Below are 27,500 nucleotides of genomic sequence, written 5' to 3' on the forward strand. Positions count from 1 at the left end.
GATTAGGCAACATTTAGTCACTTCTAGCCATGATGCTCAATTTATTTACGAATGTACCCTAGTTACTAGGGACCGTTTACGTTGGAGAACAAGATCTATTGTATGCCTGTGTATTTGGGGAAGTCAAATCTGAAATAATGATGAAATTGCGTGTATCCAAAGTTAAAACTCGTGATTTGTCGCCCTCTGGTGTGTAAAAGATGCCAAAGCCTACAGCACCTGGTATTCCCAGGCGGTCTCCCATGCAAGTACTGACCAGGCCCGAGCCTGCTTAGCTTCCGAGATCGGACGAGATCGGGCGTATTCAGGCTAGTATGGCCGTAAGCCAGGAAGGCTGTCCCTGACGCTCTACTTAAAGGGAAGGCAATATCCGTTTCTGCCGTTCATACTTACAGTTGAACTGTCTCTCTACTCTAAAGCCCGGGACACACCAGCGCACCGCAGACAGTCCCTGCTAACACGCCACGTTGTGGCAACATTGTGGCAACGTTGTGCGTTAGCTGGGGTGCCACACCAGACCGGAACTATATATTACAAAACGAACACATTCTCTTGATAAAACAGCTGTAATTGAGTGCCTGACACGCCAGTCAAGCGCAATCTTGAGAAGGTGTGCATTTCAGTAAGGATTTCAATTGACATGCAGTATGAAACTGAAAGGAGGTTGCATCACTATGATGCATAACATTGCATGTATTGTGTTTTCAAGTGTGTGCATTCATCCTGTTGTCATTTTGTTTTGAAAGCAGAAGAATCATTCAACAGGTTGCTGAGACAAATGTAAACCAGTAAAACATATGAAGAGAAACAAACCTTGAATATAAGTTCAGTTGTTTAAACATTTGACAAACTATGGTGAGGGGGTAAGAAAACACACAAATCCAGCAGCTCCTGTATTTCAATACACCAGAACCCAATATTATTGGCGAGTCGGGTAGTCCATCATCACAGTTCGAGGGCAGGCATCATTTCAGTAATTTCATCCCGTTGCATTCACATCCGTGCCTTGAATGAGATTGAATGTGATCTTTGCTCTCAAGTATGTTCCCAAGTTTTACACTTTCGTGCTTTGCATGAATGGGAATGGAACCGTGTGTGTTGAATGAGGCTCCTTGTGAGCACTGAACTTTGTCCGGTGGAGTTCCTTTTTGTGTTGCTGTAATTGTGTCATTTCTCGATGAGAAAGATTAGGCAACATTTAGTCACTTCTAGCCATGATGCTCAATTTATTTACGAATGTACCCTAGTTACTAGGGACCGTTTACGTTGGAGAACAAGATCTATTGTATGCCTGTGTATTTGGGGAAGTCAAATCTGAAATAATGATGAAATTGCGTGTATCCAAAGTTAAAACTCGTGATTTGTCGCCCTCTGGTGTGTAAAAGATGCAAAAGCTTACAGCACCTGTTATTCCCAGGCGGTCTCCCATCCAAGTACTGACCAGGCCCGAGCCTGCTTGGCTTCCGAGATCGGACGAGATCGGGCGTATTCAGGCTAGTATGGCCGTAAGCCAGGGAGGCTCTCCCTGACGCTCTACTTAAAGGGAAGGCAATATCCGTTTCTGCCGCTCATACTTGCAGTTGAACTGTCTCTCTACTCTAAAGTCCGGGACACACCAGCGCGCCGCAGACAGTCCCTGCTAACACGAAACGTTGTGGCAACGTTGTGCGTTAGCTGGGGTGCCACACCAGACCGGAACTATATATTACAAAACGAACACATTGTCTTGATAAAACAGCTGTAATTGAGTGCCTGACACGCCAGTCAAGCGCAATCTTGAGAAGGTGTGCATTTCAGTAAGGATTTCAATTGACATGCAGTATGAAACTGAAAGGAGGTTGCATCACTATGATGCATAACATTGCATGTATTGTATTTTCAAGTGTGTGCATTCATCCTGTTGTCATTTTGTTTTGAAAGCAGAAGAATCATTCAACAGGTTGCTGAGACAAATGTAAACCAGTAAAACATATGAAGAGAAACAAACCTTGAATATAAGTTCAGTTGTTTAAACATTTGACAAACTATGGTGAGGGGGTAAGAAAACACACAAATCCAGCAGCTCCTGTATTTCAATACACCAGAACCCAATATTATTGGCGAGTCGGGTAGTCCATCATCACAGTTCAAGGGCAGGCATCATTTCAGTAATTTCATCCCGTTGCATTCACATCCGTGCCTTGAATGAGATTGAATGTGATCTTTGCTCTCAAGTATGTTCCCAAGTTTTACACTTTCGTGCTTTGCATGAATGGGAATGGAACCGTGTGTGTTGAATGAGGCTCCTTGTGAGCACTGAACTTTGTCCGGTGGAGTTCCTTTTTGTGTTGCTGTAATTGTGTCATTTCTCGATGAGAAAGATTAGGCAACATTTAGTCACTTCTAGCCATGATGCTCAATTTATTTACGAATGTACCCTAGTTACTAGGGACCGTTTACGTTGGAGAACAAGATCTATTGTATGCCTGTGTATTTGGGGAAGTCAAATCTGAAATAATGATGAAATTGCGTGTATCCAAAGTTAAAACTCGTGATTTGTCGCCCTCTGGTGTGTAAAAGATGCAAAAGCTTACAGCACCTGGTATTCCCAGGCAGTCTCCCATCCAAGTACTGACCAGGCCCGAGCCTGCTTAGCTTCCGAGATCGGACGAGATCGGGCGTATTCAGGCTAGTATGGCCGTAAGCCAGGGAGGCTGTCCCTGACGCTCTACTTAAAGGGAAGGCAATATCCGTTTCTGCCGCTCATACTTGCAGTTGAACTGTCTCTCTACTCTAAAGTCCGGGACACACCAGCGCGCCGCAGACAGTCCCTGCTAACACGAAACGTTGTGGCAACGTTGTGCGTTAGCTGGGGTGCCACACCAGACCGGAACTATATTTTACAAAACGAACACATTGTCTTGATAATACAGCTGTAATTGAGTGCCTGACACGCCAGTCAAGCGCAATCTTGAGAAGGTGTGCATTTCAATAAGGATTTCAATTGACATGCAGTATGAAACTGAAAGGAGGTTGCATCACTATGATGCATAACATTGCATGTATTGTATTTTCAAGTGTGTGCATTCATCCTGTTGTCATTTTGTTTTGAAAGCAGAAGAATCATTTTTGCTGAGGTTGCTGAGACAAATGTAAACCAGTAAAACATATGAAGAGAAACAAACCTTGAATATAAGTTCAGTTGTTTAAACATTTGACAAACTATGGTGAGGGGGTAAGAAAACACACAAATCCAGCAGCTCCTGTATTTCAATACACCAGAACCCAATATTATTGGCGAGTCGGGTAGTCCATCATCACAGTTCGAGGGCAGGCATCATTTCAGTAATTTCATCCCGTTGCATTCACATCCGTGCCTTGAATGAGATTGAATGTGATCTTTGTTCTCAAGTATGTTCCCAAGTTTTACACTTTCGTGCTTTGCATGAATGGGAATGGAACCGTGTGTGTTGAATGAGGCTCCTTGTGAGCACTGAACTTTGTCCGGTGGAGTTCCTTTTTGTGTTGCTGTAATTGTGTCATTTCTCGATGAGAAAGATTAGGCAACATTTAGTCACTTCTAGCCATGATGCTCAATTTATTTACGAATGTACCCTAGTTACTAGGGACCGTTTACGTAGGAGAACAAGATCTATTGTATGCCTGTGTATTTGGGGAAGTCAAATCTGAAATAATGATGAAATTGCGTGTATCCAAAGTTAAAACTCGTGATTTGTCGCCCTCTGGAGTGTAAAAGATGCAAAAGCTTACAGCACCTGGTATTCCCAGGCGGTCTCCCATCCAAGTACTGACCAGGCCCGAGCCTGCTTAGCTTCCGAGATCTGACGAGATCGGGCGTATTCAGGATAGTATGGCCGTAAGCCAGGGAGGCTGTCCCTGACGCTCTACTTAAAGGGAAGGCAATATCCGTTTCTGCCGTTCATACTTACAGTTGAACTGTCTCTCTACTCTAAAGCCCGGGACACACCAGCGCGCCGCAGACAGTCCCTGCTAACACGCCACGTTGTGGCAACATTGTGGCAACGTTGTGCGTTAGCTGGGGTGCCACACCAGACCGGAACTATATTTTACAAAACGAACACATTGTCTTGATAATACAGCTGTAATTGAGTGCCTGACACGCCAGTCAAGCGCAATCTTGAGAAGGTGTGCATTTCAGTAAGGATTTCAATTGACATGCAGTATGAAACTGAAATGAGGTTGCATCACTATGATGCATAACATTGCATGTATTGTATTTTCAAGTGTGTACATTCATCCTGTTGTCATTTTGTTTTGAAAGCAGAAGAATCATTCAACAGGTTGCTGAGACAAATGTAAACCAGTAAAACATATGAAGAGAAACAAACCTTGAATATAAGTTCAGTTGTTTAAACATTTGACAAACTATGGTGAGGGGGTAAGAAAACACACAAATCCAGCAGCTCCTGTATTTCAATACACCAGAACCCAATATTATTGGCGAGTCGGGTAGTCCATCATCACAGTTCGAGGGCAGGCATCATTTCAGTAATTTCATCCCGTTGCATTCACATCCGTGCCTTGAATGAGATTGAATGTGATCTTTGCTCTCAAGTATTTTCCCAAGTTTTACACTTTCGTGCTTTGCATGAATGGGAATGGAACCGTGTGTGTTGAATGAGGCTCCTTGTGAGCACTGAACTTTGTCCGGTGGAGTTCCTTTTTGTGTTGGTGTAATTGTGTCATTTCTCGATGAGAAAGATTAGGCAACATTTAGTCACTTCTAGCCATGATGCTCAATTTATTTACGAATGTACACTAGTTACTAGGGACCGTTTACGTTGGAGAACAAGATCTATTGTATGCCTGTGTATTTGGGGAAGTCAAATCTGAAATAATGATGAAATTGCGTGTATCCAAAGTTAAAACTCGTGATTTGTCGCCCTCTGGTGTGTAAAAGATGCAAAAGCTTACAGCACCTGGTATTCCCAGGCAGTCTCCCATCCAAGTACTGACCAGGCCCGAGCCTGCTTAGCTTCCGAGATCGGACGAGATCGGGCGTATTCAGGCTAGTATGGCCGTAAGCCAGGGAGGCTGTCCCTGACGCTCTACTTAAAGGGAAGGCAATATCCGTTTCTGCCGCTCATACTTGCAGTTGAACTGTCTCTCTACTCTAAAGTCCGGGACACACCAGCGCGCCGCAGACAGTCCCTGCTAACACGAAACGTTGTGGCAACGTTGTGCGTTAGCTGGGGTGCCACACCAGACCGGAACTATATTTTACAAAACGAACACATTGTCTTGATAATACAGCTGTAATTGAGTGCCTGACACGCCAGTCAAGCGCAATCTTGAGAAGGTGTGCATTTCAATAAGGATTTCAATTGACATGCAGTATGAAACTGAAAGGAGGTTGCATCACTATGATGCATAACATTGCATGTATTGTATTTTCAAGTGTGTGCATTCATCCTGTTGTCATTTTGTTTTGAAAGCAGAAGAATCATTTTTGCTGAGGTTGCTGAGACAAATGTAAACCAGTAAAACATATGAAGAGAAACAAACCTTGAATATAAGTTCAGTTGTTTAAACATTTGACAAACTATGGTGAGGGGGTAAGAAAACACACAAATCCAGCAGCTCCTGTATTTCAATACACCAGAACCCAATATTATTGGCGAGTCGGGTAGTCCATCATCACAGTTCGAGGGCAGGCATCATTTCAGTAATTTCATCCCGTTGCATTCACATCCGTGCCTTGAATGAGATTGAATGTGATCTTTGTTCTCAAGTATGTTCCCAAGTTTTACACTTTCGTGCTTTGCATGAATGGGAATGGAACCGTGTGTGTTGAATGAGGCTCCTTGTGAGCACTGAACTTTGTCCGGTGGAGTTCCTTTTTGTGTTGCTGTAATTGTGTCATTTCTCGATGAGAAAGATTAGGCAACATTTAGTCACTTCTAGCCATGATGCTCAATTTATTTACGAATGTACCCTAGTTACTAGGGACCGTTTACGTAGGAGAACAAGATCTATTGTATGCCTGTGTATTTGGGGAAGTCAAATCTGAAATAATGATGAAATTGCGTGTATCCAAAGTTAAAACTCGTGATTTGTCGCCCTCTGGAGTGTAAAAGATGCAAAAGCTTACAGCACCTGGTATTCCCAGGCGGTCTCCCATCCAAGTACTGACCAGGCCCGAGCCTGCTTAGCTTCCGAGATCTGACGAGATCGGGCGTATTCAGGATAGTATGGCCGTAAGCCAGGGAGGCTGTCCCTGACGCTCTACTTAAAGGGAAGGCAATATCCGTATCTGCCGTTCATACTTACAGTTGAACTGTCTCTCTACTCTAAAGCCCGGGACACACCAGCGCGCCGCAGACAGTCCCTGCTAACACGCCACGTTGTGGCAACATTGTGGCAACGTTGTGCGTTAGCTGGGGTGACACACCAGACCGGAACTATATTTTACAAAACGAACACATTGTCTTGATAATACAGCTGTAATTGAGTGCCTGACACGCCAGTCAAGCGCAATCTTGAGAAGGTGTGCATTTCAGTAAGGATTTCAATTGACATGCAGTATGAAACTGAAATGAGGTTGCATCACTATGATGCATAACATTGCATGTATTGTATTTTCAAGTGTGTACATTCATCCTGTTGTCATTTTGTTTTGAAAGCAGAAGAATCATTCAACAGGTTGCTGAGACAAATGTAAACCAGTAAAACATATGAAGAGAAACAAACCTTGAATATAAGTTCAGTTGTTTAAACATTTGACAAACTATGGTGAGGGGGTAAGAAAACACACAAATCCAGCAGCTCCTGTATTTCAATACACCAGAACCCAATATTATTGGCGAGTCGGGTAGTCCATCATCACAGTTCGAGGGCAGGCATCATTTCAGTAATTTCATCCCGTTGCATTCACATCCGTGCCTTGAATGAGATTGAATGTGATCTTTGCTCTCAAGTATTTTCCCAAGTTTTACACTTTCGTGCTTTGCATGAATGGGAATGGAACCGTGTGTGTTGAATGAGGCTCCTTGTGAGCACTGAACTTTGTCCGGTGAAGTTCCTTTTTGTGTTGGTGTAATTGTGTCATTTCTCGATGAGAAAGATTAGGCAACATTTAGTCACTTCTAGCCATGATGCTCAATTTATTTACGAATGTACACTAGTTACTAGGGACCGTTTACGTTGGAGAACAAGATCTATTGTATGCCTGTGTATTTGGGGAAGTCAAATCTGAAATAATGATGAAATTGCGTGTATCCAAAGTTAAAACTCGTGATTTGTCGCCCTTTGGTGTGTAAAAGATGCAAAAGCTTACAGCACCTGGTATTCCCAGGGGGTCTCCCATCCAAGTACTGACCAGGCCCGAGCCTGCTTAGCTTCCGAGATCGGACGAGATCGGGCGTATTCAGGCTAGTATGGCCGTAAGCCAGGGAGGCTGTCCCTGACGCGCTACTTAAAGGGAAGGCAATATCCGTTTCTGCCGTTCATACTTACAGTTGAACTGTCTCTCTACTCTAAAGCCCGGGACACACCAGCGCGCCGCAGACAGTCCCTGCTAACACGCCACGTTGTGGCAACATTGTGGCAACGTTGTGCGTTAGCTGGGGTGCCACACCAGACCGGAACTATATATTACAAAACGAACACATTGTCTTGATAAAACAGCTGTAATTGAGTGCCTGACACGCCAGTCAAGCGCAATCTTGAGAAGGTGTGCATTTCAGTAAGGATTTCAATTGACATGCAGTATGAAACTGAAAGGAGGTTGCATCACTATGATGCATAACATTGCATGTATTGTATTTTCAAGTGTGTGCATTCATCCTGTTGTCATTTTGTTTTGAAAGCAGAAGAATCATTCAACAGGTTGCTGAGACAAATGTAAACCAGTAAAACATATGAAGAGAAACAAACCTTGAATATAAGTTCAGTTGTTTAAACATTTGACAAACTATGGTGAGGGGGTAAGAAAACACACAAATCCAGCAGCTCCTGTATTTCAATACACCAGAACCCAATATTATTGGCGAGTCGGGTAGTCCATCATCACAGTTCGAGGGCAGGCATCATTTCAGTAATTTCATCCCGTTGCATTCACATCCGTGCCTTGAATGAGATTGAATGTGATCTTTGCTCTCAAGTATTTTCCCAAGTTTTACACTTTCGTGCTTTGCATGAATGGGAATGGAACCGTGTGTGTTGAATGAGGCTCCTTGTGAGCACTGAACTTTGTCCGGTGGAGTTCCTTTTTGTGTTGGTGTAATTGTGTCATTTCTCGATGAGAAAGATTAGGCAACATTTAGTCACTTCTAGCCATGATGCTCAATTTATTTACGAATGTACACTAGTTACTAGGGACCGTTTACGTTGGAGAACAAGATCTATTGTATGCCTGTGTATTTGGGGAAGTCAAATCTGAAATAATGATGAAATTGCGTGTATCCAAAGTTAAAACTCGTGATTTGTCGCCCTTTGGTGTGTAAAAGATGCAAAAGCTTACAGCACCTGGTATTCCCAGGGGGTCTCCCATCCAAGTACTGACCAGGCCCGAGCCTGCTTAGCTTCCGAGATCGGACGAGATCGGGCGTATTCAGGCTAGTAAGGCCGTAAGCCAGGGAGGCTGTCCCTGACGCGCTACTTAAAGGGAAGGCAATATCCGTTTCTGCCGTTCATACTTACAGTTGAACTGTCTCTCTACTCTAAAGCCCGGGACACACCAGCGCGCCGCAGACAGTCCCTGCTAACAAGCCACGTTGTGGCAACATTGTGGCAACGTTGTGCGTTAGCTGGGGTGCCACACCAGACCGGAACTATATATTACAAAACGAACACATTGTCTTGATAAAACAGCTGTAATTGAGTGCCTGACACGCCAGTCAAGCGCAATCTTGAGAAGGTGTGCATTTCAGTAAGGATTTCAATTGACATGCAGTATGAAACTGAAAGGAGGTTGCATCACTATGATGCATAACATTGCATGTATTGTATTTTCAAGTGTGTGCATTCATCCTGTTGTCATTTTGTTTTGAAAGCAGAAGAATCATTCAACAGGTTGCTGAGACAAATGTAAACCAGTAAAACATATGAAGAGAAACAAACCTTGAATATAAGTTCAGTTGTTTAAACATTTGACAAACTATGGTGAGGGGGTAAGAAAACACACAAATCCAGCAGCTCCTGTATTTCAATACACCAGAACCCAATATTATTGGCGAGTCGGGTAGTCCATCATCACAGTTCGAGGGCAGGCATCATTTCAGTAATTTCATCCCGTTGCATTTACATCCGTGCCTTGAATGAGATTGAATGTGATCTTTGCTCTCAAGTATTTTCCCAAGTTTTACACTTTCGTGCTTTGCATGAATGGGAATGGAACCGTGTGTGTTGAATGAGGCTCCTTGTGAGCACTGAACTTTGTCCGGTGGAGTTCCTTTTTGTGTTGGTGTAATTGTGTCATTTCTCGATGAGAAAGATTAGGCAACATTTAGTCACTTCTAGCCATGATGCTCAATTTATTTACGAATGTACACTAGTTACTAGGGACCGTTTACGTTGGAGAACAGGATCTATTGTATGCCTGTGTATTTGGGGAAGTCAAATCTGAAATAATGATGAAATTGCGTGTATCCAAAGTTAAAACTCGTGATTTGTCGCCCTTTGGTGTGTAAAAGATGCAAAAGCTTACAGCACCTGGTATTCCCAGGGGGTCTCCCATCCAAGTACTGACCAGGCCCGAGCCTGCTTAGCTTCCGAGATCGGACGAGATCGGGCGTATTCAGGCTAGTATGGCCGTAAGCCAGGGAGGCTGTCCCTGACGCGCTACTTAAAGGGAAGGCAATATCCGTTTCTGCCGTTCATACTTACAGTTGAACTGTCTCTCTACTCTAAAGCCCGGGACACACCAGCGCGCCGCAGACAGTCCCTGCTAACACGCCACGTTGTGGCAACATTGTGGCAACGTTGTGCGTTAGCTGGGGTGCCACACCAGACCGGAACTATATATTACAAAACGAACACATTGTCTTGATAAAACAGCTGTAATTGAGTGCCTGACACGCCAGTCAAGCGCAATCTTGAGAAGGTGTGCATTTCAGTAAGGATTTCAATTGACATGCAGTATGAAACTGAAAGGAGGTTGCATCACTATGATGCATAACATTGCATGTATTGTATTTTCAAGTGTGTGCATTCATCCTGTTGTCATTTTGTTTTGAAAGCAGAAGAATCATTCAACAGGTTGCTGAGACAAATGTAAACCAGTAAAACATATGAAGAGAAACAAACCTTGAATATAAGTTCAGTTGTTTAAACATTTGACAAACTATGGTGAGGGGGTAAGAAAACACACAAATCCAGCAGCTCCTGTATTTCAATACACCAGAACCCAATATTATTGGCGAGTCGGGTAGTCCATCATCACAGTTCGAGGGCAGGCATCATTTCAGTAATTTCATCCCGTTGCATTCACATCCGTGCCTTGAATGAGATTGAATGTGATCTTTGCTCTCAAGTATGTTCCCAAGTTTTACACTTTCGTGCTTTGCATGAATGGGAATGGAACCGTGTGTGTTGAATGAGGCTCCTTGTGAGCACTGAACTTTGTCCGGTGGAGTTCCTTTTTGTGTTGCTGTAATTGTGTCATTTCTCGATGAGAAAGATTAGGCAACATTTAGTCACTTCTAGCCATGATGCTCAATTTATTTACGAATGTACCCTAGTTACTAGGGACCGTTTACGTTGGAGAACAAGATCTATTGTATGCCTGTGTATTTGGGGAAGTCAAATGTGAAATAATGATGAAATTGCGTGTATCCAAAGTTAAAACTCGTGATTTGTCGCCCTCTGGTGTGTAAAAGATGCAAAAGCTTACAGCACCTGGTATTCCCAGGCGGTCTCCCATCCAAGTACTGACCAGGCCCGAGCCTGCTTAGCTTCCGAGATCGGACGAGATCGGGCGTATTCAGGCTAGTATGGCCGTAAGCCAGGGAGGGTGTCCCTGACGCTCTACTTAAAGGGAAGGCAATATCCGTTTCTGCCGCTCATACTTGCAGTTGAACTGTCTCTCTACTCTAAAGTCCGGGACACACCAGCGCGCCGCAGACAGTCCCTGCTAACACGAAACGTTGTGGCAACGTTGTGCGTTAGCTGGGGTGCCACACCAGACCGGAACTATATATTACAAAACGAACACATTGTCTTGATAATACAGCTGTAATTGAGTGCCTGACACGCCAGTCAAGCGCAATCTTGAGAAGGTGTGCATTTCAGTAAGGATTTCAATTGACATGCAGTATGAAACTGAAAGGAGGTTGCATCACTATGATGCATAACATTGCATGTATTGTATTTTCAAGTGTGTGCATTCATCCTGTTGTCATTTTGTTTTGAAAGCAGAAGAATCATTCTTGCTGAGGTTGCTGAGACAAATGTAAACCAGTAAAACATATGAAGAGAAACAAACCTTGAATATAAGTTCAGTTGTTTAAACATTTGACAAACTATGGTGAGGGGGTAAGAAAACACACAAATCCAGCAGCTCCTGTATTTCAATACACCAGAACCCAATATTATTGGCGAGTCGGGTAGTCCATCATCACAGTTCGAGGGCAGGCATCATTTCAGTAATTTCATCCCGTTGCATTCACATCCGTGCCTTGAATGAGATTGAATGTGATCTTTGCTCTCAAGTATGTTCCCAAGTTTTACACTTTCGTGCTTTGCATGAATGGGAATGGAACCGTGTGTGTTGAATGAGGCTCCTTGTGAGCACTGAACTTTGTCCGGTGGAGTTCCTTTTTGTGTTGCTGTAATTGTGTCATTTCTCGATGAGAAAGATTAGGCAACATTTAGTCACTTCTAGCCATGATGCTCAATTTATTTACGAATGTACCCTAGTTACTAGGGACCGTTTACGTTGGAGAACAAGATCTATTGTATGCCTGTGTATTTGGGGAAGTAAAATCTGAAATATTGATGAAATTGCGTGTATCCAAAGTTAAAACTCGTGATTTGTCGCCCTCTGGTGTGTAAAAGATGCAAAAGCTTACAGCACCTGGTATTCCAAGGCGGTCTCCCATCCAAGTACTGACCAGGCCCAAGCCTGCTTGACTTCCGAGATCGGACGAGATCGGGCGTATTCAGGCTAGTATGGCCGTAAGCCAGGGAGGCTGTCCCTGACGCTCTACTTAAAGGGAAGGCAATATCCGTTTCTGCCGCTCATACTTGCAGTTGAACTGTCTCTCTACTCTAAAGTCCGGGACACACCAGCGCGCCGCAGACAGTCCCTGCTAACACGCCACGTTGTGGCAACATTGTGGCAACGTTGTGCGTTAGCTGGGGTGCCACACCAGACCGGAACTATATATTACAAAACGAACACATTGTCTTGATAAAACAGCTGTAATTGAGTGCCTGACACGCCAGTCAAGCGCAATCTTGAGAAGGTGTGCATTTCAGTAAGGATTTCAATTGACATGCAGTATGAAACTGAAAGGAGGTTGCATCACTATGATGCATAACATTGCATGTATTGTATTTTCAAGTGTGTGCATTCATCCTGTTGTCATTTTGTTTTGAAAGCAGAAGAATCATTCAACAGGTTGCTGAGACAAATGTAAACCAGTAAAACATATGAAGAGAAACAAACCTTGAATATAAGTTCAGTTGTTTAAACATTTGACAAACTATGGTGAGGGGGTAAGAAAACACACAAATCCAGCAGCTCCTGTATTTCAATACACCAGAACCCAATATTATTGGCGAGTCGGGTAGTCCATCATCACAGTTCGAGGGCAGGCATCATTTCAGTAATTTCATCCCGTTGCATTCACATCCGTGCCTTGAATGAGATTGAATGTGATCTTTGCTCTCAAGTATGTTCCCAAGTTTTACACTTTCGTGCTTTGCATGAATGGGAATGGAACCGTGTGTGTTGAATGAGGCTCCTTGTGAGCACTGAACTTTGTCCGGTGGAGTTCCTTTTTGTGTTGCTGATATTGTGTCATTTCTCGATGAGAAAGATTAGGCAACATTTAGTCACTTCTAGCCATGATGCTCAATTTATTTACGAATGTACACTAGTTACTAGGGACCGTTTACGTTGGAGAACAAGATCTATTGTATGCCTGTGTATTTGGGGAAGTCAAATCTGAAATAATGATGAAATTGCGTGTATCCAAAGTTAAAACTTGTGATTTGTCGCCCTTTGGTGTGTAAAAGATGCAAAAGCTTACAGCACCTGGTATTCCCAGGCGGTCTCCCATCCAAGTACTGACCAGGCCCGAGCCTGCTTAGCTTCCGAGATCGGACGAGATCGGGCGTATTCAGGCTAGTATGGCCGTAAGCCAGGGAGGCTGTCCCTGATGCTGTACTTAAAGGGAAGGCAATATCCGTTTCTGCCGTTCATACTTACAGTTGAACTGTCTCTCTACTCTAAAGCCCGGGACACAGCAGCGCGCCGCAGACAGTCCCTGCTAACATGCCACGTTGTGGCAACATTGTGGCAACGTTGTGCGTTAGCTGGGGTGCCACACCAGACCGGAACTATATTTTACAAAAAAAACACATTGTCTTGATAAAACAGCTGTAATTGAGTGCCTGACACGCCAGTCAAGCGCAATCTTGAGAAGGTGTGCATTTCAGTAAGGATTTCAATTGACATGCAGTATGAAACTGAAAGGAGGTTGCATCACTATGATGCATAACATTGCATGTATTGTATTTTCAAGTGTGTGCATTCATCCTGTTGTCATTTTGTTTTGAAAGCAGAAGAATCATTCAACAGGTTGCTGAGACAAATGTAAACCAGTAAAACATATGAAGAGAAACAAACCTTGAATATAAGTTCAGTTGTTTAAACATTTGACAAACTATGGTGAGGGGGTAAGAAAACACACAAATCCAGCAGCTCCTGTATTTCAATACACCAGAACCCAATATTATTGGCGAGTCGGGTAGTCCATCATCACAGTTCGAGGGCAGGCATCATTTCAGTAATTTCATCCCGTTGCATTCACATCCGTGCCTTGAATGAGATTGAATGTGATCTTTGCTCTCAAGTATGTTCCCAAGTTTTACACTTTCGTGCTTTGCATGAATGGGAATGGAACCGTGTGTGTTGAATGAGGCTCCTTGTGAGCACTGAACTTTGTCCGGTGGAGTTCCTTTTTGTGTTGCTGTAATTGTGTCATTTCTCGATGAGAAAGATTAGGCAACATTTAGTCACTTCTAGCCATGATGCTCAATTTATTTACGAATGTACACTAGTTACTAGGGACCGTTTACGTTGGAGAACAAGATCTATTCTATGCCTGTGTATTTGGGGAAGTAAAATCTGAAATAATGATGAAATTGCGTGTATCCAAAGTTAAAACTCGTGATTTGTCGCCCTCTGGTGTGTAAAAGATGCAAAAGCTTACAGCACCTGGTATTCCCAGGCGGTCTCCCATCCAAGTACTGACCAGGCCCGAGCCTGCTTAGCTTCCGAGATCGGACGAGATCGGGCGTATTCAGGCTAGTATGGCCGTAAGCCAGGGAGGCTGTCCCTGACGCTCTACTTAAAGGGAAGGCAATATCCGTTTCTTCCGCTCATACTTGCAATTGAACTGTCTCTCTACTCTAAAGTCCGGGACACACCAGCGCGCCGCAGACAGTCCCTGCTAACACGAAACGTTGTGGCAACGTTGTGCGTTAGCTGGGGTGCCACACCAGACCGGAACTATATATTACAAAACGAACACATTGTCTTGATAAAACAGCTGTAATTGAGTGCCTGACACGCCAGTCAAGCGCAATCTTGAGAAGGTGTGCATTTCAGTAAGGATTTCAATTGACATGCAGTATGAAACTGAAAGGAGGTTGCATCACTATGATGCATAACATTGCATGTATTGTATTTTCAAGTGTGTGCATTCATCCTGTTTCTTTTTTTTTTGAAAGCAGAAGAATCATTCAACAGGTTGCTGAGACAAATGTAAACCAGTAAAACATATGAAGAGAAACAAACCTTGAATATAAGTTCAGTTGTTTAAACATTTGACAAACTATGGTGAGGGGGTAAGAAAACACACAAATCCAGCAGCTCCTGTATTTCAATACACCAGAACCCAATATTATTGGCGAGTCGGGTAGTCCATCATCACAGTTCGAGGGCAGGCATCATTTCAGTAATTTCATCCCGTTGCATTCACATCCGTGCCTTGAATGAGATTGAATGTGATCTTTGCTCTCAAGTATGTTCCCAAGTTTTACACTTTCGTGCTTTGCATGAATGGGAATGGAACCGTGTGTGTTGAATGAAGCTCCTTGTGAGCACTGAACTTTGTCCGGTGGAGTTCCTTTTTGTGTTGCTGTAATTGTGTCATTTCTCGATGAGAAAGATTAGGCAACATTTAGTCACTTCTAGCCATGATGCTCAATTTATTTACGAATGTACCCTAGTTACTAGGGACCGTTTACGTTGGAGAACAAGATCTATTGTATGCCTGTGTATTTGGGGAAGTCAAATCTGAAATAATGATGAAATTGCGTGTATCCAAAGTTAAAACTCGTGATTTGTCGCCCTCTGGTGTGTAAAAGATGCAAAAGCTTACAGCACCTGGTATTCCCAGGCGGTCTCCCATCCAAGTACTGACCAGGCCGAGCCTGCTTAGCTTCCGAGATCGGACGAGATCGGGCGTATTCAGGCTAGTGTGGCCGTAAGCCAGGGAGGCTGTCCCTGACGCTCTACTTAAAGGGAAGGCAATATCCGTTTCTGCCGTTCATACTTACAGTTGAACTGTCTCTCTACTCTAAAGCCCGGGACACACCAGCGCGCCGCAGACAGTCCCTGCTAACACGCCACGTTGTGGCAACATTGTGGCAACGTTGTGCGTTAGCTGGGGTGCCACACCAGACCGGAACTATATATTACAAAACGAACACATTCTCTTGATAAAACAGCTGTAATTGAGTGCCTGACACGCCAGTCAAGCGCAATCTTGAGAAGGTGTGCATTTCAGTAAGGATTTCTATTGACATGCAGTATGAAACTGAAAGGAGGTTGCATCACTATGATGCATAACATTGCATGTATTGTATTTTCAAGTGTGTGCATTCATCCTGTTGTCATTTTGTTTTGAAAGCAGAAGAATCATTCAACAGGTTGCTGAGACAAATGTAAACCAGTAAAACATATGAAGAGAAACAAACCTTGAATATAAGTTCAGTTGTTTAAACATTTGACAAACTATGGTGAGGGGGTAAGAAAACACACAAATCCAGCAGCTCCTGTATTTCAATACACCAGAACCCAATATTATTGGCGAGTCGGGTAGTCCATCATCACAGTTCGAGGGCAGGCATCATTTCAGTAATTTCATCCCGTTGCATTCACATCCGTGCCTTGAATGAGATTGAATGTGATCTTTGCTCTCAAGTATGTTCCCAAGTTTTACACTTTCGTGCTTTGCATGAATGGGAATGGAACCGTGTGTGTTGAATGAGGCTCCTTGTGAGCACTGAACTTTGTCCGGTGGAGTTCCTTTTTGTGTTGCTGTAATTGTGTCATTTCTCGATGAGAAAGATTAGGCAACATTTAGTCACTTCTAGCCATGATGCTCAATTTATTTACGAATGTACCCTAGTTACTAGGGACCGTTTACGTTGGAGAACAAGATCTATTGTATGCCTGTGTATTTGGGGAAGTCAAATCTGAAATAATGATGAAATTGCGTGTATCCAAAGTTAAAACTCGTGATTTGTCGCCCTCTGGTGTGTAAAAGATGCAAAAGCTTACAGCACCTGGTATTCCCAGGCGGTCTCCCATCCAAGTACTGACCAGGCCCGAGCCTGCTTAGCTTCCGAGATCGGGCGTATTCAGGCTAGTATGGCCGTAAGCCAGGGAGGCTGTCCCTGACGCTCTACTTAAAGGGAAGGCAATATCCGTTTCTGCCGCTCATACTTACAGTTGAACTGTCTCTCTACTCTAAAGCCCGGGACACACCAGCGCGCCGCAGACAGTCCCTGCTAACACGCCACGTTGTGGCAACATTGTGGCAACGTTGTGCGTTAGCTGGGGTGCCACACCAGACCGGAACTATATATTACAAAACGAACACATTCTCTTGATAAAACAGCTGTAATTGAGTGCCTGACACGCCAGTCAAGCGCAATCTTGAGAAGGTGTGCATTTCAGTAAGGATTTCTATTGACATGCAGTATGAAACTGAAAGGAGGTTGCATCACTATGATGCATAACATTGCATGTATTGTATTTTCAAGTGTGTGCATTCATCCTGTTGTCATTTTGTTTTGAAAGCAGAAGAATCATTCAACAGGTTGCTGAGACAAATGTAAACCAGTAAAACATATGAAGAGAAACAAACCTTGAATATAAGTTCAGTTGTTTAAACATTTGACAAACTATGGTGAGGGGGTAAGAAAACACACAAATCCAGCAGCTCCTGTATTTCAATACACCAGAACCCAATATTATTGGCGAGTCGGGTAGTCCATCATCACAGTTCGAGGGCAGGCATCATTTCAGTAATTTCATCCCGTTGCATTCACATCCGTGCCTTGAATGAGATTGAATGTGATCTTTGCTCTCAAGTATGTTCCCAAGTTTTACACTTTCGTGCTTTGCATGAATGGGAATGGAACCGTGTGTGTTGAATGAGGCTCCTTGTGAGCACTGAACTTTGTCCGGTGGAGTTCCTTTTTGTGTTGCTGTAATTGTGTCATTTCTCGATGAGAAAGATTAGGCAACATTTAGTCACTTCTAGCCATGATGCTCAATTTATTTACGAATGTACCCTAGTTACTAGGGACCGTTTACGTTGGAGAACAAGATCTATTGTATGCCTGTGTATTTGGGGAAGTCAAATCTGAAATAATGATGAAATTGCGTGTATCCAAAGTTAAAACTCGTGATTTGTCGCCCTCTGGTGTGTAAAAGATGCAAAAGCTTACAGCACCTGGTATTCCCAGGCGGTCTCCCATCCAAGTACTGACCAGGCCCGAGCCTGCTTAGCTTCCGAGATCGGACGAGATCGGGCGTATTCAGGCTAGTATGGCCGTAAGCCAGGGAGGCTGTCCCTGACGCTCTACTTAAAGGGAAGGCAATATCCGTTTCTGCCGCTCATACTTGCAGTTGAACTCTCTCTCTACTCTAAAGTCCGGGACACACCAGCGCGCCGCAGACAGTCCCTGCTAACACGAAACGTTGTGGCAACGTTGTGCGTTAGCTGGGGTGCCACACCAGACCGGAACTATATATTACAAAACGAACATATTGTCTTGATAATACAGCTGTAATTGAGTGCCTGACACGCCAGTCAAGCGCAATCTTGAGAAGGTGTGCATTTCAGTAAGGATTTCAATTGACATGCAGTATGAAACTGAAAGGAGGTTGCATCACTATGATAAATAACATTGCATGTATTGTATTTTCAAGTGTGTGCATTCATCCTGTTGTCATTTTGTTTTGAAAGCAGAAGAATCATTCAACAGGTTGCTGAGACAAATGTAAACCAGTAAAACATATGAAGAGAAACAAACCTTGAATATAAGTTCAGTTGTTTAAACATTTGACAAACTATGGTGAGGGGGTAAGAAAACACACAAATCCAGCAGCTCCTGTATTTCAATACACCAGAACCCAATATTATTGGCGAGTCGGGTAGTCCATCATCACAGTTCGAGGGCAGGCATCATTTCAGTAATTTCATCCCGTTGCATTCACATCCGTGCCTTGAATGAGATTGAATGTGATCTTTGCTCTCAAGTATGTTCCCAAGTTTTACACTTTCGTGCTTTGCATGAATGGGAATGGAACCGTGTGTGTTGAATGAGGCTCCTTGTGAGCACTGATCTTTGTCCGGTGGAGTTCCTTTTTGTGTTGCTGTAATTGTGTCATTTCTCGATGAGAAAGATTAGGCAACATTTAGTCACTTCTAGCCATGATGCTCAATTTATTTACGAATGTACCCTAGTTACTAGGGACCGTTTACGTTGGAGAACAAGATCTATTGTATGCCTGTGTATTTGGGGAAGTCAAATCTGAAATAATGATGAAATTGCGTGTATCCAAAGTTAAAACTCGTGATTTGTCGCGCTCTGGTGTGTAAAAGATGCAAAAGCTTACAGCACCTGGTATTCCCAGGCGGTCTCCCATCCAAGTACTGACCAGGCCCGAGCCTGCTTAGCTTCCGAGATCGGACGAGATCGGGCGTATTCAGGCTAGTATGGCCGTAAGCCAGGGAGGCTGTCCCTGACGCTCTACTTAAAGGGAAGGCAATATCCGTTTCTGCCGTTCATACTTACAGTTGAACTGTCTCTCTACTCTAAAGCCCGGGACACACCAGCGCGCCGCAGACAGTCCCTGCTAACACGAAACGTTGTGGCAACGTTGTGCGTTAGCTGGGGTGCCACACCAGACCGGAACTATATTTTACAAAACGAACACATTTGTCTTGATAAAACAGCTGTAATTGAGTGCCTGACACGCCAGTCAAGCGCAATCTTGAGAAGGTGTGCATTTCAGTAAGGATTTCAATTGACATGCAGTATGAAACTGAAAGGAGGTTGCATCACTATGATGCATAACATTGCATGTATTGTATTTTCAAGTGTGTGCATTCATCCTGTTGTCATTTTGTTTTGAAAGCAGAAGAATCATTCAACAGGTTGCTGAGACAAATGTAAACCAGTAAAACATATGAAGAGAAACAAACCTTGAATATAAGTTCAGTTGTTTAAACATTTGACAAACTATGGTGAGGGGGTAAGAAAACACACAAATCCAGCAGCTCCTGTATTTCAATACACCAGAACCCAATATTATTGGCGAGTCGGGTAGTCCATCATCACAGTTCGAGGGCAGGCATCATTTCAGTAATTTCATCCCGTTGCATTCACATCCGTGCCTTGAATGAGATTGAATGTGATCTTTGCTCTCAAGTATGTTCCCAAGTTTTACACTTTCGTGCTTTGCATGAATGGGAATGGAACCGTGTGTGTTGAATGAGGCTCCTTGTGAGCACTGATCTTTGTCCGGTGGAGTTCCTTTTTGTGTTGCTGTAATTGTGTCATTTCTCGATGAGAAAGATTAGGCAACATTTAGTCACTTCTAGCCATGATGCTCAATTTATTTACGAATGTACCCTATTTACTAGGGACCGTTTACGTTGGAGAACAAGATCTATTGTATGCCTGTGTATTTGGGGAAGTCAAATCTGAAATAATGATGAAATTGCGTGTATCCAAAGTTAAAACTCGTGATTTGTCGCGCTCTGGTGTGTAAAAGATGCAAAAGCTTACAGCACCTGGTATTCCCAGGCGGTCTCCCATCCAAGTACTGACCAGGCCCGAGCCTGCTTAGCTTCCGAGATCGGACGAGATCGGGCGTATTCAGGCTAGTATGGCCGTAAGCCAGGGAGGCTGTCCCTGACGCTCTACTTAAAGGGAAGGCAATATCCGTTTCTGCCGTTCATACTTACAGTTGAACTGTCTCTCTACTCTAAAGCCCGGGACACACCAGCGCGCCGCAGACAGTCCCTGCTAACACGCCACGTTGTGGCAACATTGTGGCAACGTTGTGCGTTAGCTGGGGTGCCACACCAGACCGGAACTATATATTACAAAACGAACACATTGTCTTGATAATACAGCTGTAATTGAGTGCCTGACACGCCAGTCAAGCTCAATCTTGAGAAGGTGTGCATTTCAATAAGGATTTCAATTGACATACAGTATGAAACTGAAAGGAGGTTGCATCACTATGATGCATAACATTGCATGTATTGTATTTTCAAGTGTGTGCATTCATCCTGTTGTCATTTTGTTTTGAAAGCAGAAGAATCATTCAACAGGTTGCTGAGACAAATGTAAACCAGTAAAACATATGAAGAGAAACAAACCTTGAATATAAGTTCAGTTGTTTAAACATTTGACAAACTATGGTGAGGGGGTAAGAAAACACACAAATCCAGCAGCTCCTGTATTTCAATACACCAGAACCCAATATTATTGGCGAGTCGGGTAGTCCATCATCACAGTTCGAGGGCAGGCATCTTTTCAGTAATTTCATCCCGTTGCATTCACATCCGTGCCTTGAATGAGATTGAATGTGATCTTTGCTCTCAAGTATGTTCCCAAGTTTTACACTTTCGTGCTTTGCATGAATGGGAATGGAACCGTGTGTGTTGAATGAGGCTCCTTGTGAGCACTGATCTTTGTCCGGTGGAGTTCCTTTTTGTGTTGCTGTAATTGTGTCATTTCTCGATGAGAAAGATTAGGCAACATTTAGTCACTTCTAGCCATGATGCTCAATTTATTTACGAATGTACCCTAGTTACTAGGGACCGTTTACGTTGGAGAACAAGATCTATTGTTTGCCTGTGTATTTGGGGAAGTCAAATCTGAAATAATGATGAAATTGCGTGTATCCAAAGTTAAAACTCGTGATTTGTCGCGCTCTGGTGTGTAAAAGATGCAAAAGCTTACAGCACCTGGTATTCCCAGGCGGTCTCCCATCCAAGTACTGACCAGGCCCGAGCCTGCTTAGCTTCCGAGATCGGACGAGATCGGGCGTATTCAGGCTAGTATGGCCGTGAGCCAGGGAGCCTGTCCCTGACGCTCTATTTAAAGGGATGGCAATATCCGTTTCTGCCGTTCATACTTACAGTTGAACTGTCTCTCTACTCTAAAGCCCGGGACACACCAGCGCGCCGCAGACAGTCCCTGCTAATATGCCACGTTGTGGCAACGTTGTGCGTTAGCTGGGGTGCCACACCAGACCGGAACTATATTTTACAAAACGAACACATTTGTCTTGATAAAACAGCTGTAATTGAGTGCCTGACACGCCAGTCAAGCGCAATCTTGAGAAGGTGTGCATTTCAATAAGGATTTCAATTGACGTGCAGTATGAAACTGAAAGGAGGTTGCATCACTATGATGCATAACATTGCATGTATTGTATTTTCAAGTGTGTGCATTCATCCTGTTGTCATTTTGTTTTGAAAGCAGAAGAATCATTCAACAGGTTGCTGAGACAAATGTAAACCAGTAAAACATATGAAGAGAAACAAACCTTGAATATAAGTTCAGTTGTTTAAACATTTGACAAACTATGGTGAGGGGGTAAGAAAACACACAAATCCAGCAGCTCCTGTATTTCAATACACCAGAACCCAATATTATTGGCGAGTCGGGTAGTCCATCATCACAGTTCGAGGGCAGGCATCATTTCAGTAATTTCATCCCGTTGCATTCACATCCGTGCCTTGAATGAGATTGAATGTGATCTTTGCTCTCAAGTATGTTCCCAAGTTTTACATTTTCGTGCTTTGCATGAATGGGGATTGAACCGTGTGTGTTGAATGAGGCTCCTTGTGAGCACTGATCTTTGTCCGGTGGAGTTCCTTTTTGTGTTGCTGTAATTGTGTCATTTCTCGATGAGAAAGATTAGGCAACATTTAGTCACTTCTAGCCATGATGCTCAATTTATTTACGAATGTACCCTAGTTACTAGGGACCGTTTACGTTGGAGAACAAGATCTATTGTATGCCTGTGTATTTGGGGAAGTCAAATCTGAAATAATGATGAAATTGCGTGTATCCAAAGTTAAAACTCGTGATTTGTCGCGCTCTGGTGTGTAAAAGATGCAAAAGCTTACAGCACCTGGTATTCCCCAGGCGGTCTCCCATCCAAGTACTGACCAGGCCCGAGCCTGCTTAGCTTCCGAGATCGGACGAGATCGGGCGTATTCAGGCTAGTATGGCCGTAAGCCAGGGAGGCTGTCCCTGACGCTCTACTTAAAGGGATGGCAATATCCGTTTCTGCCGTTCATACTTACAGTTGAACTGTCTCTCTACTCTAAAGCCCGGGACACACCAGCGCGCCGCAGACAGTCCCTGCTAATATGCCACGTTGTGGCAACGTTGTGCGTTAGCTGGGGTGCCACACCAGACCGGAACTATATTTTACAAAACGAACACATTGTCTTGATAAAACAGCTGTAATTGAGTGCCTGACACGCCAGTCAAGCGCAATCTTGAGAAGGTGTGCATTTCAGTAAGGATATCAATTGACATGCAGTATGAAACTGAAAGGAGGTTGCATCACTATGATGCATAACATTGCATGTATTGTATTTTCAAGTGTGTGCATTCATCCTGTTGTCATTTTGTTTTGAAAGCAGAAGAATCATTCAACAGATTGCTGAGACAAATGTAAACCAGTAAAACATATGAAGAGAAATAAACCTTGAATATAAGTTCAGTTGTTTAAACATTTGACAAACTATGGTGAGGGGGTAAGAAAACACACAAATCCAGCAGCTCCTGTATTTCAATACACCAGAACCCAATATTATTGGCGAGTCGGGTAGTCCATCATCACAGTTCGAGGGCAGGCATCATTTCAGTAATTTCATCCCGTTGCATTCACATCCGTGCCTTGAATGAGATTGAATGTGATCTTTGCTCTCAAGTATGTTCCCAAGTTTTACACTTTCGTGCTTTGCATGAATGGGAATGGAACCGTGTGTGTTGAATGAGGCTCCTTGTGAGCACTGAACTCTGTCCGGTGGAGTTCCTTTTTGTGTTGCTGTAATTGTGTCATTTCTCGATGAGAAAGATTAGGCAACATTTAGTCACTTCTAGCCATGATGCTCAATTTATTTACGAATGTACCCTAGTTACTAGGGACCGTTTACGTTGGAGAACAAGATCTATTGTATGCCTGTGTATTTGGGGAAGTCAAATCTGAAATAATGATGAAATTGCGTGTATCCAAAGTTAAAACTCGTGATTTGTCGCCCTCTGGTGTGTAAAAGATGCAAAAGCTTACAGCACCTGGTTTTCCCAGGTGGTCTCCCATCCAAGTACTGACCAGGCCCGAGCCTGCTTAGCTTCCGAGATCGGACGAGATCGGGCGTATTCAGGCTAGTATGGCCCTAAGCCAGGGAGGCTGTCCCTGACGCTCTACTTAAAGAGAAGGCAATATCCGTTTCTGCCGCTCATACTTGCAGTTGAACTGTCTCTCTACTCTAAAGTCCGGGACACACCAGCGCGCCGCAGACAGTCCCTGCTAACACGAAACGTTGTGGCAACGTTGTGCGTTAGCTGGGGTGCCACACCAGACCGGAACTATATATTACAAAACGAACACATTGTCTTGATAAAACAGCTGTAATTGAGTGCCTGACACGCCAGTCAAGCGCAATCTTGAGAAGGTGTGCATTTCAGTAAGGATTTCAATTGACATGCAGTATGAAACTGAAAGGAGGTTGCATCACTATGATGCATAACATTGCATGTATTGTATTTTCAAGTGTGTGCATTCATCCTGTTGTCATTTTGTTTTGAAAGCAGAAGAATCATTCAACAGGTTGCTGAGACAAATGTAAACCAGTAAAACATATGAAGAGAAACAAACCTTGAATATAAGTTCAGTTGTTTAAACATTTGACAAACTATGGTGAGGGGGTAAGAAAACACACAAATCCAGCAGCTCCTGTATTTCAATACACCAGAACCCAATATTATTGGCGAGTCGGGTAGTCCATCATCACAGTTCGAGGGCAGGCATCATTTCAGTAATTTCATCCCGTTGCATTCACATCCGTGCCTTGAATGAGATTGAATGTGATCTTTGCTCTCAAGTATGTTCCCAAGTTTTACACTTTCGTGCTTTGCATGAATGGGAATGGAACCGTGTGTGTTGAATGAGGCTCCTTGTGAGCACTGAACTTTGTCCGGTGGAGTTCCTTTTTGTGTTGCTGTAATTGTGTAATTTCTCGATGAGAAAGATTAGGCAACATTTAGTCACTTCTAGCCATGATGCTCAATTTATTTACGAATGTACCCTAGTTACTAGGGACCGTTTACGTTGGAGAACAAGATCTATTGTATGCCTGTGTATTTGGGGAAGTCAAATCTGAAATAATGATGAAATTGCGAGTATCCAAAGTTAAAACTCGTGATTTGTCGCCCTCTGGTGTGTAAAAGATGCAAAAGCTTACAGCACCTGGTATTCCCAGGCGGTCTCCCATCCAAGTACTGACCAGGCCCGAGCCTGCTTAGCTTCCGAGATCGGACGAGATCGGGCGTATTCAGGCTAGTATGGCCGTAAGCCAGGGAGCCTGTCCCTGACGCTCTACTTAAAGGGAAGGCAATATCCGTTTCTGCCGCTCATACTTGCAGTTGAACTGTCTCTCTACTCTAAAGTCCGGGACACACCAGCGCGCCGCAGACAGTCCCTGCTAACACGAAACGTTGTGGCAACGTTGTGCGTTAGCTGGGGTGCCACACCAGACCGGAACTATATATTACAAAACGAACACATTGTCTTGATAAAACAGCTGTAATTGAGTGCCTGACACGCCAGTCAAGCGCAATCTTGAGAAGGTGTGCATTTCAGTAAGGATTTCAATTGACATGCAGTATGAAACTGAAAGGAGGTTGCATCACTATGATGCATAACATTGCATGTATTGTATTTTCAAGTGTGTGCATTCATCCTGTTGTCATTTTGTTTTGAAAGTAGAAGAATCATTTTTGCTGAGGTTGCTGAGACAAATGTAAACCAGTAAAACATATGAAGAGAAACAAACCTTGAATATAAGTTCAGTTGTTTAAACATTTGACAAACTATGGTGAGGGGGTAAGAAAACACACAAATCCAGCAGCTCCTGTATTTCAATACACCAGAACCCAATATTATTGGCGAGTCGGGTAGTCCATCATCACAGTTCGAGGGCAGGCATCATTTCAGTAATTTCATCCCGTTGCATTCACATCCGTGCCTTGAATGAGATTGAATGTGATCTTTGCTCTCAAGTATGTTCCCAAGTTTTACACTTTCGTGCTTTGCATGAATGGGAATGGAACCGTGTGTGTTGAATGAGGCTCCTTGTGAGCACTGAACTTTGTCCGGTGGAGTTCCTTTTTGTGTTGCTGTAATTGTGTCATTTCTCGATGAGAAAGATTAGGCAACATTTAGTCACTTCTAGCCATGATGCTCAATTTATTTATGAATGTACCCTAGTTACTAGGGACCGTTTACGTTGGAGAACAAGATCTATTGTATGCCTGTGTATTTGGGGAAGTCAAATCTGAAATAATGATGAAATTGCGTGTATCCAAAGTTAAAACTCGTGATTTGTCGCCCTCTGGTGTGTAAAAGATGCAAAAGCTTACAGCACCTGGTATTCCCAGGCGGTCTCCCATCCAAGTACTGACCAGGCCCGAGCCTGCTTAGCTTCCGAGATCGGACGAGATCGGGCGTATTCAGGCTAGTATGGCCGTAAGCCAGGGAGGCTGTCCCTGACGCTCTACTTAAAGGGAAGGCAATATCCGTTTCTGCCGTTCATACTTACAGTTGAACTGTCTCTCTACTCTAAAGCCCGGGACACACCAGCGCGCCGCAGACAGTCCCTGATAACACGCCACGTTGTGGCAACATTGTGGCAACGTTGTGCGTTAGCTGGGGTGCCACACCAGACCGGAACTATATATTACAAAACGAACACATTCTCTTGATAAAACAGCTGTAATTGAGTGCCTGACACGCCAGTCAAGCGCAATCTTGAGAAGGTGTGCATTTCAGTAAGGATTTCAATTGACATGCAGTATGAAACTGAAAGGAGGTTGCATCACTATGATGCATAACATTGCATGTATTGTATTTTCAAGTGTGTGCATTCATCCTGTTGTCATTTTGTTTTGAAAGCAGAAGAATCATTCAACAGGTTGCTGAGACAAATGTAAACCAGTAAAACATATGAAGAGAAACAAACCTTGAATATAAGTTCAGTTGTTTAAACATTTGACAAACTATGGTGAGGGGGTAAGAAAACACACAAATCCAGCAGCTCCTGTATTTCAATACACCAGAACCCAATATTATTGGCGAGTCGGGTAGTCCATCATCACAGTTCGAGGGCAGGCATCATTTCAGTAATTTCATCCCGTTGCATTCACATCCGTGCCTTGAATGAGATTGAATGTGATCTTTGCTCTCAAGTATGTTCCCAAGTTTTACACTTTCGTGCTTTGCATGAATGGGAATGGAACCGTGTGTGTTGAATGAGGCTCCTTGTGAGCACTGAACTTTGTCCGGTGGAGTTCCTTTTTGTGTTGCTGTAATTGTGTCATTTCTCGATGAGAAAGATTAGGCAACATTTAGTCACTTCTAGCCATGATGCTCAATTTATTTATGAATGTACCCTAGTTACTAGGGACCGTTTACGTTGGAGAACAAGATCTATTGTATGCCTGTGTATTTGGGGAAGTCAAATCTGAAATAATGATGAAATTGCGTGTATCCAAAGTTAAAACTCGTGATTTGTCGCCCTCTGGTGTGTAAAAGATGCAAAAGCTTACAGCACCTGGTATTCCCAGGCGGTCTCCCATCCAAGTACTGACCAGGCCCGAGCCTGCTTAGCTTCCGAGATCGGACGAGATCGGGCGTATTCAGGCTAGTATGGCCGTAAGCCAGGGAGGCTGTCCCTGACGCTCTACTTAAAGGGAAG

General features: G+C 43.6%; 23 non-coding genes and 1 pseudogene across 23 annotated transcripts; all 24 read right to left on the minus strand.

Annotated features, from left to right (window-relative positions):
* Positions 1-207: 207 nt before the first annotated feature.
* LOC136721444 (5S ribosomal RNA) lies at positions 208-326 on the minus strand. The gene has a single exon (XR_010805994.1). It is a non-coding gene; the product is annotated as a 5S ribosomal RNA (ribosomal RNA).
* A 1,066-nt stretch (positions 327-1,392) lies between these two features.
* On the minus strand, positions 1,393-1,511 carry LOC136721453 (5S ribosomal RNA). Its single transcript, XR_010806002.1, has one exon. It is a non-coding gene; the product is annotated as a 5S ribosomal RNA (ribosomal RNA).
* Positions 1,512-2,566: 1,055 nt separating this feature from the next.
* Positions 2,567-2,685, minus strand: LOC136721416 (5S ribosomal RNA). Its single transcript, XR_010805969.1, has one exon. It is a non-coding gene; the product is annotated as a 5S ribosomal RNA (ribosomal RNA).
* Positions 2,686-3,743: 1,058 nt separating this feature from the next.
* On the minus strand, positions 3,744-3,862 carry LOC136721469 (5S ribosomal RNA). Its single transcript, XR_010806016.1, has one exon. It is a non-coding gene; the product is annotated as a 5S ribosomal RNA (ribosomal RNA).
* Positions 3,863-4,928: 1,066 nt separating this feature from the next.
* Positions 4,929-5,047, minus strand: LOC136721418 (5S ribosomal RNA). Its single transcript, XR_010805971.1, has one exon. It is a non-coding gene; the product is annotated as a 5S ribosomal RNA (ribosomal RNA).
* Positions 5,048-6,105: 1,058 nt separating this feature from the next.
* LOC136721470 (5S ribosomal RNA) lies at positions 6,106-6,224 on the minus strand. Its single transcript, XR_010806017.1, has one exon. It is a non-coding gene; the product is annotated as a 5S ribosomal RNA (ribosomal RNA).
* A 1,066-nt stretch (positions 6,225-7,290) lies between these two features.
* On the minus strand, positions 7,291-7,409 carry LOC136721581 (5S ribosomal RNA). Its single transcript, XR_010806102.1, has one exon. It is a non-coding gene; the product is annotated as a 5S ribosomal RNA (ribosomal RNA).
* Positions 7,410-8,475: 1,066 nt separating this feature from the next.
* On the minus strand, positions 8,476-8,594 carry LOC136721414 (5S ribosomal RNA). Its single transcript, XR_010805967.1, has one exon. It is a non-coding gene; the product is annotated as a 5S ribosomal RNA (ribosomal RNA).
* A 1,066-nt stretch (positions 8,595-9,660) lies between these two features.
* On the minus strand, positions 9,661-9,779 carry LOC136721582 (5S ribosomal RNA). Its single transcript, XR_010806103.1, has one exon. It is a non-coding gene; the product is annotated as a 5S ribosomal RNA (ribosomal RNA).
* Positions 9,780-10,845: 1,066 nt separating this feature from the next.
* On the minus strand, positions 10,846-10,964 carry LOC136721559 (5S ribosomal RNA). Its single transcript, XR_010806082.1, has one exon. It is a non-coding gene; the product is annotated as a 5S ribosomal RNA (ribosomal RNA).
* Positions 10,965-12,022: 1,058 nt separating this feature from the next.
* On the minus strand, positions 12,023-12,141 carry LOC136721411 (5S ribosomal RNA). Its single transcript, XR_010805965.1, has one exon. It is a non-coding gene; the product is annotated as a 5S ribosomal RNA (ribosomal RNA).
* Positions 12,142-13,207: 1,066 nt separating this feature from the next.
* On the minus strand, positions 13,208-13,326 carry LOC136721560 (5S ribosomal RNA). Its single transcript, XR_010806083.1, has one exon. It is a non-coding gene; the product is annotated as a 5S ribosomal RNA (ribosomal RNA).
* A 1,066-nt stretch (positions 13,327-14,392) lies between these two features.
* Positions 14,393-14,511, minus strand: LOC136721561 (5S ribosomal RNA). The gene has a single exon (XR_010806084.1). It is a non-coding gene; the product is annotated as a 5S ribosomal RNA (ribosomal RNA).
* Positions 14,512-15,565: 1,054 nt separating this feature from the next.
* Positions 15,566-15,683, minus strand: LOC136721507 (5S ribosomal RNA). Its single transcript, XR_010806051.1, has one exon. It is a non-coding gene; the product is annotated as a 5S ribosomal RNA (ribosomal RNA).
* A 1,066-nt stretch (positions 15,684-16,749) lies between these two features.
* On the minus strand, positions 16,750-16,858 carry LOC136721531 (uncharacterized; annotated as a pseudogene).
* A 1,066-nt stretch (positions 16,859-17,924) lies between these two features.
* On the minus strand, positions 17,925-18,043 carry LOC136721562 (5S ribosomal RNA). Its single transcript, XR_010806085.1, has one exon. It is a non-coding gene; the product is annotated as a 5S ribosomal RNA (ribosomal RNA).
* Positions 18,044-19,098: 1,055 nt separating this feature from the next.
* LOC136721563 (5S ribosomal RNA) lies at positions 19,099-19,217 on the minus strand. The gene has a single exon (XR_010806086.1). It is a non-coding gene; the product is annotated as a 5S ribosomal RNA (ribosomal RNA).
* Positions 19,218-20,273: 1,056 nt separating this feature from the next.
* LOC136721564 (5S ribosomal RNA) lies at positions 20,274-20,392 on the minus strand. The gene has a single exon (XR_010806087.1). It is a non-coding gene; the product is annotated as a 5S ribosomal RNA (ribosomal RNA).
* Positions 20,393-21,458: 1,066 nt separating this feature from the next.
* LOC136721427 (5S ribosomal RNA) lies at positions 21,459-21,577 on the minus strand. Its single transcript, XR_010805978.1, has one exon. It is a non-coding gene; the product is annotated as a 5S ribosomal RNA (ribosomal RNA).
* A 1,056-nt stretch (positions 21,578-22,633) lies between these two features.
* Positions 22,634-22,753, minus strand: LOC136721476 (5S ribosomal RNA). Its single transcript, XR_010806023.1, has one exon. It is a non-coding gene; the product is annotated as a 5S ribosomal RNA (ribosomal RNA).
* A 1,055-nt stretch (positions 22,754-23,808) lies between these two features.
* Positions 23,809-23,927, minus strand: LOC136721426 (5S ribosomal RNA). Its single transcript, XR_010805977.1, has one exon. It is a non-coding gene; the product is annotated as a 5S ribosomal RNA (ribosomal RNA).
* A 1,055-nt stretch (positions 23,928-24,982) lies between these two features.
* Positions 24,983-25,101, minus strand: LOC136721566 (5S ribosomal RNA). Its single transcript, XR_010806089.1, has one exon. It is a non-coding gene; the product is annotated as a 5S ribosomal RNA (ribosomal RNA).
* Positions 25,102-26,159: 1,058 nt separating this feature from the next.
* On the minus strand, positions 26,160-26,278 carry LOC136721568 (5S ribosomal RNA). Its single transcript, XR_010806090.1, has one exon. It is a non-coding gene; the product is annotated as a 5S ribosomal RNA (ribosomal RNA).
* A 1,066-nt stretch (positions 26,279-27,344) lies between these two features.
* Positions 27,345-27,463, minus strand: LOC136721569 (5S ribosomal RNA). Its single transcript, XR_010806091.1, has one exon. It is a non-coding gene; the product is annotated as a 5S ribosomal RNA (ribosomal RNA).
* Between the last annotated feature and the right edge of the window lie 37 nt (positions 27,464-27,500).

The sequence above is a fragment of the Amia ocellicauda genome, unplaced genomic scaffold (assembly GCF_036373705.1).
Source record: "Amia ocellicauda isolate fAmiCal2 unplaced genomic scaffold, fAmiCal2.hap1 HAP1_SCAFFOLD_116, whole genome shotgun sequence".
In the NCBI taxonomy this organism is placed as follows: domain Eukaryota; kingdom Metazoa; phylum Chordata; class Actinopteri; order Amiiformes; family Amiidae; genus Amia; species Amia ocellicauda.